This window comes from Malaclemys terrapin, chromosome 10 (assembly GCF_027887155.1).
Source record: "Malaclemys terrapin pileata isolate rMalTer1 chromosome 10, rMalTer1.hap1, whole genome shotgun sequence".
NCBI classification, from domain to species: Eukaryota; Metazoa; Chordata; order Testudines; family Emydidae; genus Malaclemys; species Malaclemys terrapin.
In genome coordinates this window covers 50,279,722-50,299,675 of record NC_071514.1, presented here as the reverse complement: position 1 = coordinate 50,299,675, position 19,954 = coordinate 50,279,722, and the positions used below count along the sequence as shown (strand labels likewise).

The window sequence follows — 19,954 nt, the reverse complement described above, 5'->3', positions numbered from 1 at the left end:
GACTCACAAGACACAAAAGGAGCAGATATGTTGAGTAACAAGGTGCCATTTTTATATAGTAATTTTTCTGTCCATAACCACACTTTAATGAGTTTTTTCCCTCCATTTCTGGTGTATGCCAGTTTGTTATTGAGGGCCACATCGGGGTTGCGAAACGGTATGGAGGGCCGGATAGGGAAGTCTGTGCCTCCCCAAACAGCCTGGCTCCCGCCCCCTATCTACCCCCTCCCACTTCCTGCCCCCCTCAGAGCCTCCAACCCATCCAATCCCCCCTGTTCCTTGTTCCCTGACCGCCCCCTCCTGGGACCCCGCCCCCATCCAATCCCCCTCCCCCCCCACTCCCTGTCCCCTGACTGCCCCGAACCCTATCCACACCCCCAGCGGTGGCTCCAGGCACCAGTGCACCAAGCATGTGCCTGGGGCGGCAAGCCGCGGGGGATGCCCTGCCGGTCCCTGCGAGAGCGGCAGTCAGGCAGCCTTTGGAGGCATGCCTGCGGGAGGTCCGCCAGTCCCGCGGGTACAGCGGCAATTCAGCAGCGGGTACGCCAAAGCCGTGGGACCGGCGGACCTCCCGCAGGCATGCTGCCAAATCCGTGGGACTGGGGACCTCCCGCAAGCATGCCACCGAAGGCAGCCTGCCTGCCATGCTTGGGGCAGCCATGCCACTCAGAGCGGGAGGATTGGATGGCTCAGGGAATTGGTAATAGGATGAGAGCTTTTGGGGGGAGGGATAGCTCAGTGGTTTGAGCATTGGCCTGCTAAACCCAGGGTTGTGAGTTCAGTCCTTGAGGGGGCCATTTAGGTATCTGGGGCAAAAATGTGTCTGGGGATTGGTCCTGCTTTGAGCAGGGGGTTGGACTAGATGACCTCCTGAGGTCCCTTCCAACCCTGACATTCTATGATTCTATGACTGGCTTATTGGAAAGCCTAGAAGGTGGGCAGGCACAAGCCATGCAGCCCAGCAGGAGCAGCAGGTCAGAGCACTGGAGGCACAGTGAGGTGAGGCTGCAGGGGAGGGGCCTCCCCAGCCAGGAGCTCAGGGGCCAGGCAGGACGGCCCCACAGGCTATAGTTTGCCCACCACTGGGCTAATGGCATTGGCCTTTTTGTGTGTGTGTGTGGGAAAAATGAGCTTTGAAGCCCTGGATTTAATATAGTGATGTTCACACAGACTTTGCAAACAGAAAATAGAGGAAGACAGGTGGTATTTTGGGCCCACCAACATAGCTGATTGCCTCATTCTCAACAGCAAGATACAAACCCTGGAGATGGGTGAATTGATAGCCACTGGGCGGATAAAGTAATGCTGTGGGCTCAGACACACATGGTACATTAGCCCTCTTGTGTCAGGCGAAGAGGATTTGCAGCTGATACGCCAGTTCCTTGGGCCCGGTCCTCTGCAGGGTTATCTGAAGTCGTCCGACTAGTGTGCCTGACTAAGCTAATAGCTTGCAGTGCAGTTTTAAATAGAGGAGAATTGCAGGAGGCAACACTGGGAGCTCATTTCAGAGGGATAAGGCGGATTTATATTATTTTCCTCCAGCACACCAGCAGAAAAGGACATTTCCACAGTGAACATGGGAATTCAGGAAGCCACTGTGCCTGGTGTGGGAATTGCAACTTTCCCAAATTTTTTCGATGCTTATTATTCTCTGTTTGCTTCTCTCTTCTCCTCATGGTGACGATTCACCCCTCTTTGCCTTTATTCCTTCGTTCTCCTCAGCTCTTCTTTCATGCCATCTGCATTGTGACAGATGATGTGCAAAAAGCTGAAGTACTCAATGCTTTTTTTGCCTCGGTCTTCACAGACAAGTCAGCTCCCACACTGCTGTCCTGGGCAACACAGTATGGGAAGGAGGTGAGCAGCCCTTAGTGGTAAAAGAACAGGTTAAGGACTATTTAGAAAAGCTGGACATGCACAAGTCCATAGGTCCAGATCTAATGCATCAGAGGGTGCTGAGGGAATTGGCTGATGTGATTGCAGAGCCATTGGCCATTATCTTTGAAAACTCATGGCGATTGGGGGAGGTCCCGGACGACTGGAAAAAGGCAAATATAGTGTCCATCTTTAAAAAAGGAAAGAAGGAGAACCCAGGGAACTACAGACTGGTCAGCCTCACCTTAGTCCCTGGAAAAATCATAGAGCAGGTCCTCAAGGAAACCATTTTGAAGCCCTTGGAGGAGAGGAAGGTGATCAGGAACAGTCAAGTTGTTTCACCAAGGGCAAGTCATGCCTGACCAACCTGATTCCCTTCTATGATGAGATAACTGTGGCTCTGTGGATATGGGGAAAGCAGTGGACGTGATATATCTGGACTTTAGCAAAGCTTTTGATATAGTCTCCCACAGTATTCTTGCCAGCAAGTTAAAAAAGTATGGATTGGATGAATTGACTATAAGGTGGATAGAAAGCTGGCTAGATAGTCGGGCTCAATGGGTAGTGATCAATGGCTCGATGTCTAGTTGGCAGCTGGTATCAAGCGGAGTGCCCCAAGGGTCGGTCCTGGTGCCGGTTTTGTTCAACATCTTTATTAATGATCTGGATGATGATTGCACCCTCAGCATGTTCGCAGATTACACTAAGATGGGGGGAGACGTAGATATGCTGGAGGGTAGGGATAGAGTCCAGAGTGACCTAGACAAATTGGAGAACTGGGCCAAAGAAATCTGATGAGGTTCAACAAGGACAAGTACAGAGTCCTGCACTTAGGACGGAAGAATCCCATGCACCGCTACAGGCTGGGGACCGACTGGCTAAGCAGCAGTTCTGCCGAAAAGGACCTGGGAATTACAGTGGACAAGAAGCTGGATATGAGTCAACAGTATGCCCTTGTTGCCAAGGAGGCTAATGGCATAATGGGCTGCATTAGTAGGAGCATTGCCAGCAGATGGAGGGAAGTGATTATTCTCCTCTATTTGGCACTGGTGAGGCCACATCTGGAGTATTGCATACAGTTTTGGGCCCTCCCCTACAGAGAGGATGTGGATAAATTGGGGAGAGTTCAGCAGAGGGCAACGAAAATGATTAGGAGGTTGGGGCACATGACTTATGAGGAGAGGCTGAGGGAATTGGGATAATTTAGTCTGCAGAAGAGAAGAGCGAGGGGGCATTTGATAGCAGCCTTCAACTACCTGAAGGAGGGTTCCAAAGAGGATGGAGCTCGGCTGTTCTCAGTGGTGACAGATGACAGAACAAGGAGCAATGGTCTCAGATTGCAATGTGGGGGGTCTAGGTTGGATATTAGGAAACACTATTTCACTAGGAAGGGGGTGAAGCACTGGAATGGGTTACCTAGGGAGGTGGTGGAATCTCCATCCTGAGAGGGTTTTAAGGCCCGGCTTGACAAAGCCCTGACTGAGATGATTTAGTTGGTGTTGGTCCTGCTTTGAGCAGGGGGTTGGACTAGATGACCTCCTGAGGTCTCTTCCAGTCCTTATCTTCTGTGAATATATGCTTTCTTTAGAACACTGTCCTTTCTCCTTTGCCTTCCCCCCCTTTTCTATGTTCTTGGCCAGCACAGCCTCTTCCCAGGTCACTACATTCTGCTCTTTTCTCTGCATATAGCTTTCCTTATGCTCGTCCCTCATCTATTCTCCCTTCCCCGGTCCAGTCACACACACACGCACACACACTCTCTTTCTCTCTCTCTCTCACTCTCTCTCTTCCTGGCACCTGCCCTGAGTTCCAGATAGTGACTGATTATTATATTAGGCAGTGTGGTCCACTTAAGAAGGTTGATGCCAGTCCAAAAAGGAAAACCATCGCTGCTCTGTGGCCAACTCACTTTAACCACATCACTCCTTTCCTGAACTTGGAAAACTCTGGCTGACTGGAGTCCCAGAATAACAAGGTTTTCCATTCCTGAGAGGAGCATTGGACATTCGGCCATTTAAAACAAGAAGAGGCTCCACTGCAAGTACTAGGTTCAGACTAAACAATAGCAGAACACCCCCAAAGGTTTTTCCTGTTAAGGGAGTGACTGAAAATATTTTAAGACACATATGTTTCTGCAGGATGAAGATGCGTCAGTAGAGCTGTTTGTTGGCGTAATTCTTGAATAGTAGGGGTCTTACATGCCAGTGCTGTGGTGCAGCAGTAGAGTGATTGAGGGCTCCATAGGTAAATAGCAGAGCTGCTGTGGGTCAGGACAGAAGTCAATCCGCAGAGGGGTCTGTGAGCTAGACTGGACTAGGAGGAGTGTTGGAGTTGAGTTTGGAGGTGCATTAGTAGTTCTGTTATGATTAGCCAGTTTTGTGACAGCCTTAAATTCCAGCAGCAGCTCCTCGTTCCTCTGCCATCGCAATAAAGTCTTTACCTTTTCTTGCCGGCTTTACTTTCTGCTCCTTCACACATGCATTGAATTGCTCTGTAGGAGGAAATCTGGTCGATATGTTCAGAGGCATGCGGCTGGCATACAGGAAATGTGCTGAGGTTGGCAAAGCCTTTTAGCATGCTAGGTCAACCTTTGTGGCTCTCTAGTGAGCAGCTTTTGGAGGGTCAAAGCAGCCACAGGAATTCTGAACCCTCTGAGTGCTCAGGCAAATCCACCCGTCACCCATTAAAATGATATAAGGAGACAGAAGTTTGCTGTTCTCCCAGGTCACTGATATCTTTTAATTATGATAAAAGCTTTAATTACATCAGGGCACATTTTCAAAATTTGCCTGCCCAACAGCTTGTGAAAATCTCACATTTCCTGGCAAGAAGGGACTTGGGAACAACTATCCATTCCATATAGTTTGTGTGTATAGATAGATGTATGAATTGAAAACACAGTTAGATGGCCAATTTGGAAAATTCAGCCCAGAAAAATGATGCTGGTGCTAGGAAGGAATCCGCTGCACTAGCTACTTGACCTTATCATTTTAAAATAACAAGAAAAGGAAACATTAAATAGACTTTATAAAAATCAGCAAAATAGCAAAGATTTCATCTTTAAAAGAAAAAAAGCTTTTTTATTTTATGGGTTTTATACATCTCTCTACTATTGCATCCTGGTAAATACTCAGGAGCAGATTCTCATTTGCACCCTCTTTAAGGGCATTTTACACCACCAGAGAGAGGTAAAGGGTTCTCAGTGCAAATGAGAATTCAAGCTTCTCCTTCGAGTGATGGTCCCTATATGTATTCCATACTTGGGTGCACATCCGTGCCATGTGCCTGAGTCCGGAAGTGCTTCTTAGCATTGTCAGTTGACTCACATGTGCATCCCCTTATGCTCTCAGCCGAGGGTATAACAGACAGTGCTCCAGTTCCCTCTTACTGCCACATAGCTTAAGTCAGGTGGACTCCCTCACATGGTGGATGGATCCTTCCAAGGTCATGGTCAGTACCCCCTTCACTCCTCTCACTATGCAGGCCACAATCACAACAGACGCTTCTCTTGTGGGCTGGGGAGCCCATCTAAACCATCAGAAGGCCAGGGGATCTGGATGCCACAAAAGGCCAGAATGCATATAAAGGTGCTAGAACTGAGAGCAATCCGTTTTGTGTGTCAGGCGTTTCTTCCTCTCACTTGGTCCCACCATGTTCAATTACTCTCCAACAACATCTCAGCACTCATGTACATCAACAAGCAGGGCAGCGCCAAGTCTCCCTCCCTCTGCTCTGAGTACATCCACCTTTAGAACTGGTGCTGACCAATCAAAGGGCCAAGCCCTCTTCTCCCAACAAATCTCCAAATGGGTCTCCAGGTTCATCCATGAATGCTATACACAATCCAGTGTCCCGCTGCCTCATAGAGTCATGGCATACACCATACAAGCAGCCACATCAGCCTGCATCGCGGACATCTCATGGCAAGACATCGGTCTTGCATTGACCTGGTGCTCTGTCCACATGGTCACATCCCACTACACCATTGCCCAGGCAGTGATTGTGGATGCTGCTGTAGGCCAGGCTGTACTGCAGACTGCATGTCCTATAGCATCCTGTCACCCACCTACGCACTGCTCACTAATCACCCACATATGGACTACACATAGGGACCATCACCTGAAGGAGAAGAGGAGGTTACTTACCTGTAACTGGAGATTCTTCAAGATGTGTGGTCCCTATCTGTATTCCAATATCTGCCCTCCATCCCCACTGCTGCGGATTGTACTAATCAGCAGTAAGAAGGACACTGGAGTGGTGTCGACCTGCACAACCTATCCTCGGCTGCGAGCACGAGGGGACGCATGACGCACATGCGGATCAGTGGACGCTGCTGAGAAACACTTCCGGACTCAGGCATATGGTGTACGTATACCCAAGTATGGAATACAAATAGGGACAATGCATCTTGAAGAACCTCCAGTTATAGGTAAGTAACCTCCTCTCTTGGGGCTGGTCCACACTAACCCCCCACTTCGAACTAAGATACGCAACTTCAGCTACATTATTCACGTAGCTGAAGTCGAACTATCTTAGTTCGAACTTACCACGGGTCCACACGCGGCAGGCAGGCTCCCCCGTCGACTCCGCATACTCCTCTCGCAGAGCAGGAGTACCGGCGTTGACGGCGAGCACTTCCGGGATCGATTTATCGTGTCTAGACAAGACACGATAAATCGATCCCAGAAGATTGATTGCTTACCGCCGGACCCGGAGGTAAGTATAGACGTACCCTTGAGGTCTGTCCTGAATCAGTGGCATTGCTCACTGCAGTAAGTCCCATATAATACTGCCACTCGCAAACATTCAAATATTAGGCCCCAAACAATCCTGAGAGTGGCTGAAAAATAACAAATTTTTTTAACTATATGTACATGTTGAGTTTTTTTTGTATTTGTCATCTAGTTTCTGAGCTTTAGCTCACACTCAGGTCATGACTTCAGTCCTTTCCCTGCAGCCACGAGGACTAGAAACTTCCTTTTTTTTTTTTTTTAAATGAAAACTGAGATTCTCACATAGCCCTAGGATTGCAAAGCTGGGGCTCTATGAAAAACACTCTATCCTGAGACTTATGATAAAATCTCAGGAGTTGGCAACACCAAGCAACTCAATTGGGCCTGATTCTCATTTATGCTAAGGTCCCTGATCACCACTCTGGCAGTGTAAAGGGGCAGTATAACACACCCCCATTGAAATCAGTGGAAGCTTTGCTATTCATTCCAATGGGCACAAAGTCTCTGATTTGGGAATAATGAATCTTCTTGCTATTTGGCATGTCAGTTCATTTCCTTCTTGCTGGCCTCTCTTTTCAAAAGGAAAAGGTTGCTGACAACAACAAAGAAAGGAATCTCCAAAAGGCCTCTTATGCCTAACAAGGCAAGAAGTCTAAGCTGTAATCACTGTCTTTCTAAGCTTCAATATATTACCACCCGCCCAGTCATTCCTGGCTAACATTTGCATGAACTCCAGTGTACACAACTGAAGCAGCACACAATACACATTCCGGAGGAATGGGGAAAGGAGCTAAATCATTAGAATTTACGCCGGCAGCTGCCAAGCTACTCAGGTTCCAGCTTTCTTGCTGCTGTAGCTAACAGGCTTGGTTTCTTCACCATTTTTTCATCTGTCTCTGGGGACTTTTGCCTGGGTTCTTCCACTGACGCTGAGTTCCTCCCTTTGACAAAATTACATTTTAACATTGAAAAGTCAATCAGAGCCTGGACACACAAGGGTTCTTCTTAAAACTTTCTCCTTGCCACCTGCAGATTCTTCTTACTGCCTATCTAATGCCTTTTATGTCTGGGTAGAAAAATGTTCTGCATGTGTGTTTGATGATTTCTTACCACTTGCAGGAACCCTTCTCATTCCCACCTATCAGTTCAGGTTTTGTTGCAAATCCTCCTTCTGCTTAGCTTGTGGAGCCTTGTAGGCCAGAGTATCCTACTGTGAAGGCCTCAAAGAAAGCAGAAGGATCATTGGCCTCCTCTGCTTCTGGCAGGCCTGTGCAATTCTGTCTTGGTCTATTATCCCAGGCATGTATCTATCATCCCAGGTCAACATACAGACCTTTAGTATTGCAAATGCTGGTGAAGTTAAATTCTCTGATCTGGAGTTCTTGCTGCTAGTCCATGCGCCTACTCACTGCTCCAGGCTTGGTTCCCTTTGGCTTGTGTTGCGCTACAGGCCAGCTGGTACTTGGCCAGCTTCTCATCTACTAAATGCCTCTGGTATTTCTTTCAGAGCAGCCAGCCTGGCTGGTGATCCCTGTTTTTCTGGGACAGAGGCTGCATTTGAAGATAATGTCCCTGGCAAAAAGGCTGTACTTTGGAGGTAAGGCATGAGGAGTAGGGGGGAGTATCCTTGTGATTTTCAGTGTGATGCAAGGAGAGACAGAGAGAAGTGATTCCCTTCCATTTTAATTGCCAGGGAGAAGGGAAACTGAGACTTAGAGCGGGATAAAGTGAGACAGAACTCATAGCTTCAGACGTTGGCCGCCTCTGACCCTCAAGGACCAAGCCTTTTAAATAGCTTTCCGACTACACACTTCCAGGGAGAATGTGTACTGGACATCCTTGCAGGAGCCTGGTACTTGCAGCACTTGCCATAACATTGTTTTACACACCTCAGTTTGGGGCCTGTATACCTTTCCCATGTTCTAAGCATGTTTAGGCCTCACCTGTGAGCATCACTTGAGCAGAATAATGGGAGATGTTGAGATGATGGACAGCCTTGGAGTGAACCTGGAAATCAACACAAAACTGATTGAAAAAGAATGGTTTTTCATGCAACGTACCATTGGCCTGTGGAACTCACTGTCACAATGTATCTTTGAGGCCAAGAGCTTAGTAGGATTCAAGATAGGTCTGGACATTTATAAGGGAAATAAGAACATCCAGAGTTACAATAATAAAAATTGAAAATAAACATGAAGAGATAGAAACCCTCATCCCTCATGGCACAAGTCAATTTCTGCCTATTGGGGTCAGGAGGAAACTTTGTCCAGTTATCCCAGAACTGTAGGGTTTCTTGCACCTTCCTCTGAAGCAGCTGGTACTGTCTGCTATCAGACATGGCATGCTCGACTAGATGGCTTATGTAGCTGCACCTACAGATCAAGAAGTTTTGCAATCAGCAGCAGTCCATCTCAGGTACAGAGTCATCCTCTTCTCTGTCCTCTCCCCCCACCCCATCTTTTCTGCTTCTCCATCTTACTTCTTGTTTGCTCCTCCGCCCCACTGTTCTGTCATCATGGGACAGTCCAGCCCATGGTGGCTCCGGAATCAGCTACAAGCGGGTGTGGTTTTCAAGCCCAGGGAAAATCGGAGTGATGGGGAGTTGTCAGTTGAACGTGTACTCTTCTTTGTTCCTGCTGCTGATCAAAGGGCTTGGGTCGGCTCTCACTTCCCTGGGTCAGCATGAGCTGGAAAGGGCACCACACAGTTCCCTTCCCTCTGAACTTCGCAGCAAAGTGAATCTGCCAGGGACTGTCATTCCCGCCAGCATCACTCAGCGCTTCATCGTGAGCCTTATTGCCACCATCTGTCTCTGAGGCTCTGTCTCTGTGCGGTGGCCCAGACGTCTGAGGGCCACGCTCTGGGGTTTTCCTTCCAGCAAGGTAGTTCAGGTTTTGAGCCTTGCTTGTCTATATGCTGGGGACACTCGCTCTATCTTTCCTCTTAGAATTTCCGGTGACCCCACTTCCCTCCCTATGCACCCTCGTGACAGCCGGGATCAGCCCATGTGCTTGTGCTAATGGGCCCTAGTACTACCCAGCTGGCGACTCGGAGCAGGGTGTTCTTGGTGTAAGGCACTGGGATCTGTGAAAACACGCTTCCCCCAGGACTTCAGCAGAGCTCAAGTAGGCATGGTGTAGACTAGCTGTTCAGTCAGGATTTTCCCGGGGGGAGCGAGGCTGGGGTCAGAACAATGGTGCCACTGCCAAACCTAAAGCTGCAGGGTGCTCCTGCAAGCCAGAAGGATTCCGCCCCATCAGGGGCAGTGTGCTGGGGGGATTTAACCGCGTGTGCTCCATTGTTGCATAGTATAGAATAGAGCTGCTTCTTGATGACTCAGAGCTCTGTGGGGAAAGCAACATGAGCCCTCTGTAGAATAAGGAGGGGTTTCCCTAGCATCTAGGCCCTAGCGGGGCAAATCACATGTTTCTCTCCTCTTCCCCTTCTGTCCAGCCTCCATCCACTACTCCCCTAATACTCACCAGTAATGCCCCTGCTCTGGGCTACTTAGAAATAGCTAAGACAGATGTAGCTAGGCTAGATAGTGCTAGAGATGGCAGAGCCATGAAGAAAGGTTGTACACTGAATCTTGGGTCATATAGCATGGGACCCACTTGACTGGTATCTCAAGGACCTCCAGCATTGCTTAAACCGGCCCTGGCTGGTTGTACTTATTCTTAGAACTGGTTGAAACCTCCAAATTAATTTCTGCAAAGAAAAACTCATTTTTTTCACTAAACAAATTTTAAAGAAAATGACACAAAAAATTGTGTTTGATTTTGAATTGAAAATTTCAGTTTGGCTTTTGAAAACCAAAACGAAAGGAAAATTTCTATTTGAAATTATACAAAAATGTCTCTTTTTGAATTTTTCTCTCAAAAATTGAAAACTGTATGAAAATCAACTTGGTTTTGCCAAACATTTCAATTTTCATAAAGTTGCCTCTTTTTATTCTAGGTTTCAGAGTAGCAGCCGTGTTAGTCTGTATCCGCAAAAAGAAGAACAGGAGTACTTGTGGCACCTTAGAGACTAACATATGTTCCACTCTATATGCATCCGAAGAAGTGGGCTGTAGTCCACGAAAGCTTATGCTCTAATAAATTTGTTAGTCTCTAAGGTGCCACAAGTACTCCTGTTCTTCTTTTTATTCTAAAAATTCGTAACGTTTTTTGTTCTAAAAGGTTCAAGCAACTCTGGTTATCATTGTATGTTCTTTCCTGGGCTGAGTCTATCCCTAGTCAACATTAGTTAATTGACCGGGCAGTTTTCATTATGCATGCCGTAGAGCCAGGAGTGACGGCTGCATTCAATGAAATCAAACTGGGAATGCAGAGTTGGATTTCCTCAATTACGTCTCACTCCCTAGACGTAACAACACAAGGGCTTCACTGACAGGAACCAAAATAATGTGCCCACCTGCAGGCAGCTCTAGCTTTTTTGCCGCCCCAAGCACGGCAGTCAGGCAGCCTTCAGCGGCATGCCTGTGGGAGGTCCCCGGTCCTGCAGATTCGGCAGCATGCCCACGAGAGGTCCGCTGGTTCCGCGGCTTCGGCGTACCCACCGCCAAATTGCCACCAAATCCGTGGGACCGGCGGACCTCCTGCAGGCATGCCGCCGAAGGCTGCCTGACTGCCGCCCTTGCAGGGACTGGCAGGGCGCCCCCTGTGGCTTGCCGCCCCAGGCACACGCTGGTGCCTGGAGCCACCGCTGCCTGCAGGGGCTTGTGAATGCACCCATGGGCAGCTGAGACCCAAGCCATGTGGAAGTCAGGTAGAACGAAAAGGCCAGTACTAGAGACCTCAGGCTGTGTTGTCCACTAACATAAATCCTTCAAACCAAGTTGGGGCGAGGGTCTTAGCACTGAGCAGGTCTGGTGGGGTGTGAAATTGACAACACTAGTTATGGATACCAGGAGCTGCATGGAAATTTTGCAATGAGTTTATTTTCCGGTCCTTGTTATAAATACCCTCATTCTAAAACCCACTTTGCCATAATGCTCAAGCACAGCTGCGCTACATTTTTAGACCTACATGTAAGGTATCTCCGTCCCTCCACCCCCCTCGCCTCCCCCTTGGGTGCACCTAAGGGCCCTGTGTCTGTGATCAGAAATAGATAGTATCCACTGACTTGCTAATTGTAATGCATCCTGATAATGCCAGCTATAATTAGCTATGTGTATCAGAGCTGGTTTGTTGGCGGAAGTTTTCCTGACCCCATTATTCTACTTTAAATAGAGGACTTTGCAAGGGGGGGAGGGAGGGGCCTGGAGTGCCTCACAAAGCTCAGCGTTTCAGAGCCAGATCTTGCTAAATCTAACTTAGCCATCTCTGTAGAGGCCAGTGTGGATTCAGTTTAACTAGCTGTGTGTCCATACAGAGATAATGGCATATGCTGCTTTTTATAAAACACTGCTTGGCTCACAGGGTATGTGATGAATAGACACAAGGGCAGATAGGTTCACTGCTGCAGGGTATCTACTCTATGCTCATAGACTCTGAAGGGCTCACTCTGCTAGCATGTAAGGGGTTAATGTGTTACCATGGCTTCGCAACCCTGACTGATCTATCTGGGTGACTTTAGGGCGCCCATAAAATGCAACTTTTAGCCCTAATCGGAGGCAAGGGTGGTATAGAGAGGAACAGTGCAGGCTTCCCATACACACTGCACTTGTATCCTGAGCTGCAGCACCCCACTAGTCCGGTCATGAGCCCTTCACAGCTCTCCCTATGCACCTATGGCTTGCCTTGCTGCTCTTCCCTCTGTTCCAGTCCCACCCTCTACCTCCCACCAGATCCACAATGCACCCAATTCCCAGTTTGCAGCATCCCTGGGACTTACGGTTGGGCTTCAGGAAGTCTCCAAGTGCAAGTTGTTCCTAGCCTGCAGTGTAAATCCTGTTCCAGTCTGGGACTCCCTCTGAACAGAAATGGCCAGCTGTGCTTATCTGCACCAAATTAACTACTTTGTGGTGTGAACCAGCTTTTCTCAGGTACTCAGGTGAGACCATTAAACTTATTTGACTTTTGATCTAAACTTCTGAGGCAGTTTAAAGAGTATGATCCTACTCTGCCCTATCTTGCTTCCTTGATTGTATCACAAACTACCCTAAGCATATAGATACAAAAGCCCTTAGCTTCCTTTTCCTGCAGTCCCACTCAATTTCATATGTTATAACACAGGACACAACATTGATAAACCCTCCAAGATGGTACCCTGCGAAGATTGTACTGGCTGAATACTCTGGGACCAACTATTTCTGCATATAGTTTGCCAACTACTGTTTTGTCTGTCCAATCTATCCTGAGGACATCAGCATGGTAAAGCAGCACCTATTTTGACAATTGTGCAGTTCGATAACATTACATACAAGGAGGAGAAAGCACTTCATGTAATATCCTGCAGCCAGACCTCAGGCTATGATATCATTGGATCTTACAAGCTAATCATGGTTGAGTCAGGTCAGCAAATGGATGGGAAATTAGGTATTTCAGGAAGTCGTGCTGGTGAGTTCTTCCACCGGAGTCAGTGCTAGACCAATGTCTTATTCTGGAGTTGGGGACATTGCTTTGCTGGAGACATCTGTCTCAAATGAAATGTAAAGCTGAGGTCCTGATTGCTTCTTGTCATTAAATATCTTGTGTTGCTTTTTGTGACGGTAAACATGTAACCCCATTGTTTTGGCCACATTCCAGTAGTATCTGTATTGAACCTTCCATTGCAGTTTCAGTTGGATTTCAGTGTTTTCAGTTTCAGTGGTTTTTTCCCCTTTCTGTCCTAACCTACCAGGTAATGTTACCGTTTGTTGTTAAACTGTTGGTGTGTTCTAGCTGAAATTAACCCAAGAACTGCCACTGCCATCACTGCAATCTCTCCTGGCCTCACCTAGACACTGGGAGATGGAGTTTTCGGAATTCAGCAGATAAGCATTAGTCCCTTGAGCTCATATGGAATAAATGGGGGGGACCCATTGCTTGGCCAAAAGCTGGTTTGATTTGACATTTGCAAGGTGTACATAACCTACTCATTTGCATATATGGCAGTGTGGTGCCAGCCTCTGGCTGTCGGTAGGCACTGGAGCTGGGCTGATGTGCATGATGGAAAAGGAGACCGAATGGAACAAGAAAGGTAGTACAAATATGATGTGTTTTTGTCATCTGAAGTTTTTGGTGCATAAAACTCTGCAAGGGAATGGCCATTGTGCATGATGTGTCCCAAAGGGAATAGTACACAACAGGGTGGGGGGAGTTTTGGGCTGTGTGTCTTCTATCCAATAAAGTCCCCCAAAGATTAACTAGGACAGTCGGCTCTTCGACTGTGGGATCCCACACCAACACAGAAACTGAAGAGTTCAGCTGTCCCAGGCAGCTGAGTTATCAGCTGCTTCATGAGCATCACCTGTTGCTGAATGTAACAGTGGTGAAGAACTGCACGCAGGGCGTTTCAGGCTCAGGGAATCACATGGGCTTTAGAAGATCATATACTGTAGGGCTCAATCCTGCAAGGTGCTGAGCACCTTCAGCTGCCCTTGTCTTCAGTGGAAGTTGGGTGTGCTCAGTGTTTGTACGTGATCAGACTCCCCAGACCTCCATCTGCCCTGTGTTGGGATCTGATGTCCCTAACCCATCCGCAGGCCATGCCTCATTTAGCTACGACTGCAGCCCACGGAGAGGAGCATGGTGTGCAATGGCTGGGGTTGGCCATTGGTGCCTATAGAATAAGTAGGCTACCAATGGTTCCCTCTTGTTAGACCACTAACTTTTTATTACTTATAGGGTTCAAATAAGAACTACATAAATTCATGGAGGATAGGTCCATCGGTGGCTATTAGCCAGGATGGGCAGAGATGGTGTCCCTAGCCTCTGTTTGCCAGAAGCTGGGAATGGGTGACAGGGGATGGATCACTTGGTAATTACCTGTTCAGTTCATTCCCTCTGGGGCACCTGGCATTGGCCACTGTTGGAAGACAGGATATTGAGCTAGATGGACCTTTGGTCTGACCCAGTATGGCCATTCTTATGTTCTCATCACCGACATATTTTTGTTGGGTGGTCAGATTTCCAGGTGGAAGGGAGTTGTCAGAACAGGTTTCTATGGGAAGCTGGTAGTCCCACAGATAAGAGGACATTGTAGCCAAGTGGTTTCATCTCTGGATGTGCCCTCAGCAGTGGAATTGGTCAAAAGCTGAGTGCAAGTGTGTTTTTGGACTTCCTGCAGGTTACGCTGCGAGTGTCTGAGAAGCCGGGAGATAGCAACCATTCCCCCACAGGCCCTGCTGCTGAACCGAGGGTATACTTTGCTTTTGACTCTCTCTTTGCCTTTTTTTTTTTTTTTTTTTGTTGAGTCCGCACATTGACTTGTTGTTATGTAAAACACCAGTGAGAGTGAGCCAGACAGAGAGAGGGAGAGATTCTTTAGTGTCGGAATCTGAGTCACATGGGCCTGTTTTATATCCCCCTCTGCTAATCTCGTTTCTATAGAAACAAGATTGAAAAAAAAAAGTCGAGCTGAGAGCGAGAGAACCGAGGTGATGGGTGAGGGAAATATAGGTGGCGAATGAGGAGGAAGGGCCAGCGTGTGTGGGGGACGTGTAGGCAGGATAGGCTCGAGAGGGGATCTGGCAGTTGCAAAGTGGGGACGGACCAACGGACACTATTCCCAGCATGAGTGATTAGCTGTGACGGAGCGCTCGTGCACACGCGCGTATGTGTGTTGGGGGGGGATTGTTTGTTTGTTTGTTTGAAACATTTTCTGAAATGAACTGATCCTTCCAAGAAGGGGAATCAGGAGAGACTGAAAGAAAGGGACCGGAGCATTGGCAGGTGAGTGAGCAAACGGGGTAACAGGAACCCACCTAGAGGGCTCCAATGCCAGCCAGTTTGTGTGTGTGTTTGGCATTCTTTCCTAAGTGAGCTTGCCACAGTGAGAGTGAATAGTGGTGAATGAGACCCAGGGCACACTGCCACTCAAAGACATCAGCATGTGTAAGAACATGCCATTCTGGGCATCCAGGTGAGAGGGGTTTTGCAACAAGGCACCTGCATTAGACTGATTGAGTGGAGGGCTGTTTGGTGTTATTTCCTTTCTGAAGCCTGAGGAATGTTAAGCCCTGGCTCCCTAAAAGGCTGCTGCTTCATGGGAAGCAGCTCCCCATGTTAATGGTCAGGTTTGATTTTTGATTCCAATTGCATCCATGTAAATAAATAGCCCTGGTGAGCCAAATCTCTCTGGAATGTAACTCATGCAGTGAGCAGTGCTCTCTCCCTTCCCGCTCATGTGCGATGAGTCCTCCTGAGTCCCGGCATGAGGCGTGTGTGCCCATCAGCGTGACCCCAGTTAGAAAGTTGGATCCTTAAGCGACAGAATCGTGATTGGAGGGTTGGGGAGGCAGCAAAATCATTCATTTGTTTTGGTTGCTGTAGAGAGTCTGGGCTGCTCATAACCATTGCACCAGTGTGTGCACTGCTTCCCAGGACCATAGCCTATCTATAAGCACGTGTGTTGCCTCTTGGGACGCAGTGCCATCTGTAACTATAAAGCATGAGAATATCTGCTGCCTTCCTGAACCATAACCATTGCATAAGCACATGGCTTGTCTTTGGCTTGCTCTAGTCAGTGCACAGGTGTAAGTTTTTCCTATCTGGAATATGGGTTCTAAGTTTCGATTGCACAAATGCACATGCTCTTTCCAGCCTGTCTATTGCCACTCCATAAGTATGTGTCTTGCAGGGCTTGACTTGTCTGTAAGCATTGTGCAAGAGTGAGTGCTGCCTACACCAGTTCTGGTCTGGCTGTAGTTATTGGACAAACGCAATCTGGTCTTTCTGTAACCACTGCATGGAGGTGAGTTCTGCCTACCTGGACCCCTGACTATCTGTAACCATTGCAGCGAGCCTGAATGCTGCCCGCGTGGTTTCCAGTGTGTCCTGTAACGCTGCACTTGAGACTCTGGGATGGGCTTAACCACTCCACAAACACACCTGTTTCTTCCTGAGACTTGGGACTTTCTGAAATGATTGTATAATCAAGCACGTGACCTTCTGTAAATACAAATTGCAATAACTCTTCCAGACTCCCATTCATGAGGGCCTAGTGTAGAATTCAGAAGGAGTGGTCATTAGCAGGTGCCCGTTCTGGCAGGTATAGCACGGGAGTGAGCTGGTGAGATGTGATCTGGTTCTAGGTTACAGGAAGAATGGTCTGTCAGAGTAGTTGGGATACGGTGCACACTTGCTCTTGTAGTCTGTTTGTTGGGATTTCTCTTCTAATCGCTTTCCTCTCACTATACTGCTAGGGCAATACACGCTGGGCCCAGTTCATTTCTGATATAAACCTAGTGAAGCCATTAGGATGAATTGGGCCCACTATATTTTTGGTTTCAACTGAGCTTTGCCAACTGTCACTCAGCCATTCCCATGGACTAGCAAGTGAGTCAAACACAATTTTAAAAAATTTCACCATCACCTTTATAAAGGGCAAGTGAATTGACTTTGTGCCTGGGCTGGTACATCTTTGTGACAACTTAGCAAGACTCTGCTAACTGAAGAGCACGTCAGAACCAAGGCATCCAGCTCTCACCGTGCTGCTTCTTGGTTTCTCTCCTCTTTCACTCACTAGTGCTCCTGCTGCCTGTGAGCATTCACTTGAACAATCTGATTTTGGAAGAGTCATCCATTGTGGTGGTAGAATCAGAGAACTCTGTCTGGGTCAGATGAGGAGCTTCCTGGCTTGAGCGTTGAGGCAATATCGTTAATGTCTTCCCTGCCTGTGCTGTGCAGGAGAAGAGGCTGGAAGAGGATGAGCAGGGATGGGAGCAGACAGCTACTTGTTGTAGCCAGGTCCAGGACACTAGCTTTGAGCCTGAACACGCGCTGCTTTGGGGAAGGGTTTGACAGGGTTACTTCCAGAGTTCTCTTTGCTGCTTCCACTCATGCCAGGGGACCATACCAGTGAGCAGTTGTAGGACGAATAGAACAAATAATCAAAATATACCAGGTTTTGTGACTGTTGCTAAGGCCATGGCAGCGCCAGGATCCAACCAGCAGTGTTTGTGTCTAGCCTGGTCCAGGTGGCTTTTTCTCATGTCAAGGAGCAGGCATTGAGGCTGGTGTGATGGTCACATTTACCATGTGGCATTCCTGCTGTGCACTTATGTGAGAATCATAGAATATCAGGGTTGGAAGGGACCTCAGGAGGTCATCTAGTCCAACCCCCTGCTCAAAGCAGGATCAATCCCCATACAGATTTTTGCCCCAGATCCCTAAATGGCCCCCTCAAGGATTGAACTCACAACCCTGGGTTTAGCAGGCTAATGTTCAAACCACTGAGCTATCTCTCCCCCCCTAAGTATCTGTACTAATGTGAAGCTTCCTCATCCAAGGGAATATCTGTGGTGTCTGCCCTAAAGTCATTGAGTCCAGCCCCCTGCCTTCACTAGCAGGACCAAGTGCTGATTTTGCCCCAGATTCCTAGGTGGCCCCTGAAGGATTGAACTCACAACCCTGCCTTTAGCAGGCCAATGCTCAAACCACGGAGCTATCCATCCCCCCCCCCCCATGTGCATGAAGCTGTACTTTTATATGAGAGCAAACATGATGCCATGCATAGCTGTGATAATTCCCATGTCCCCATCATGTTTTCTGCTGGTTTTAGTTAGTTGCCATGTTAAACTAAAGGCTTTTTTGAGGGGAGTGGGATCAGGGTGTTATTAGGAGGGAATAGCTGCAAGCTTCTCCACAGCTGATAAATATTTTTGTAGACAGGATGAAATGTTCTGATTTAAATGCTGAAATGGGGCAGTGAGCATGTTTAATCTGGCTGGCAGATGGTAAATCCTGGAGGTGTGATTGACAATACAACATGGTAACTGAACAGCCTTCTCTGATAGGTAGGAGAGGATTCTTTCCACCACTGTGGTTGATACTTCATCTGATGGTTTTCTGTGTGTGCTCCATTGGCTTCTCTGAGGCAAAGAGAAAACAAATCAAAACCTTTGCAGGTGCAGAATTGAAGGAAGAAGCTCTGGAAATTCCAAACCTTGCTTGCCAAGCAGAGTTCCTCCTGCTGGAAGGCACATTAGGCTTCTACTGGCATTCGGTAGCAATCACTGAGGACAGGTGACATTCAGTAAAGCGTTGGGTTTCTCTTCTATAGTGGGTGGATAATAGATGTGGCTCACTTCAGTCCCCTTTTATTGGGTTGGGATTAAATTCAGCTAGAACACACCTGGTCTGCTGTGTGCTCTAAAGGGCTTTGTCCAGCAGGAAGTTGTAAAGTTGCCGCTCATTGTGTGGGATGCTCTGCATGGCCACATTTCCAGCTGGCTCTTTAAGAGGCACTCTCACATGCTGGGGCAGGAACCAGTTGCAGAGACTGAGATTACTGGGCTGGATTACATCAGCATCAGCACTGTGTTTAGTTTATACATTATTTTTTGTTGTTAGGTAAATTACCCTAAAGCCCGCCTCAGTTGTCCTTCAAATATCACATCTGTGATAGCTCTGCTGCAACCTGGCAGTCAGAGAGAGGGGGACAGTGGTTCTCAAACTGTGGTTTGTGGATCACCGGTGCTCATTGGAGCTCTTCACGGAGGTTCATAGAGGGACGTGGTTTGAGAAGCAAGGAGGAGGGAGGTATCCCTAACTGCTCCACGCAATGAAAAAGCTGGAGATTGCTCCTGATCCCCATTCCCACCCAGCTCCCATTCCTGCTTTCTGAATGACGTCCTAGTCTGCGTGTGCTGAGGCTGGAGAAGGTCCATTTTAAAACATTGAATAAAACCGCCAGCTATGGCAGTAGGAGTCAGCTGGAATGGCATGGATATGGGTGCTGTGCAACACCCTGGAGAAGGTTAGCCATTATGTTGTGCATAATCCTATTGGCCATGCTCATGGGAGCAATAGGGTGCCCTCGGTTTTTCAGCAGCTGATCAGTCCACTGAACAAAAAGCAACTGTCCCTTTCTAGGTCTTTCGTGCACACCTAGATCAACTGATGTTAAGCTGCTGGAATGACATTCATTCCAATTTCTTCTGAGACATGCAGCACCTCAGTGTTCTCATCTGTGTATTGGGGGTCATAATACCAGCAATACATCGCAGGGGGCTTGTTGGGATTAATTCAGTCAGTTTGTGAAGCGCTGTGAGCTCCTCGCATGGAAGGTGCATTGGAAATGAAAATATTACTGGTGGTGTTTATTGTTATTACTGTGGTGTTCTCTTCTGCTACGTGAGAGGAAGAATAGGGGCCACCCCTTTGCACTGCTAGGTAGGTTGTGACTAGTCTGCAAACAGCCATACTACAAGAAATGTACAAAGTGGCATTTAAGCAGAGGATATCAAGACATTTACA

At 47.9% G+C, this 19,954-nt stretch overlaps 1 protein-coding gene across 6 annotated transcripts in view; it reads left to right on the top strand.

Moving 5' to 3' along the window:
- LOC128844813 (ankyrin repeat and fibronectin type-III domain-containing protein 1-like) overlaps nucleotides 1-19,954 on the top strand; it is a 601,031-nt gene that overhangs the window by 494,884 nt on the left and 86,193 nt on the right. The window contains exon 1 of one of the 6 annotated variants that reach the window (XM_054042829.1): nucleotides 14,860-14,894. The exons of 4 other annotated variants lie outside the window; for them this stretch is intronic. The gene's annotated coding sequence lies outside the window, so the exon portion shown is untranslated. Of the gene's footprint in view, nucleotides 1-14,859; nucleotides 14,895-15,405; nucleotides 15,428-19,954 lie in introns of those variants that run through there. One more of the 6 variants, XM_054042828.1, reaches the window with a different exon arrangement.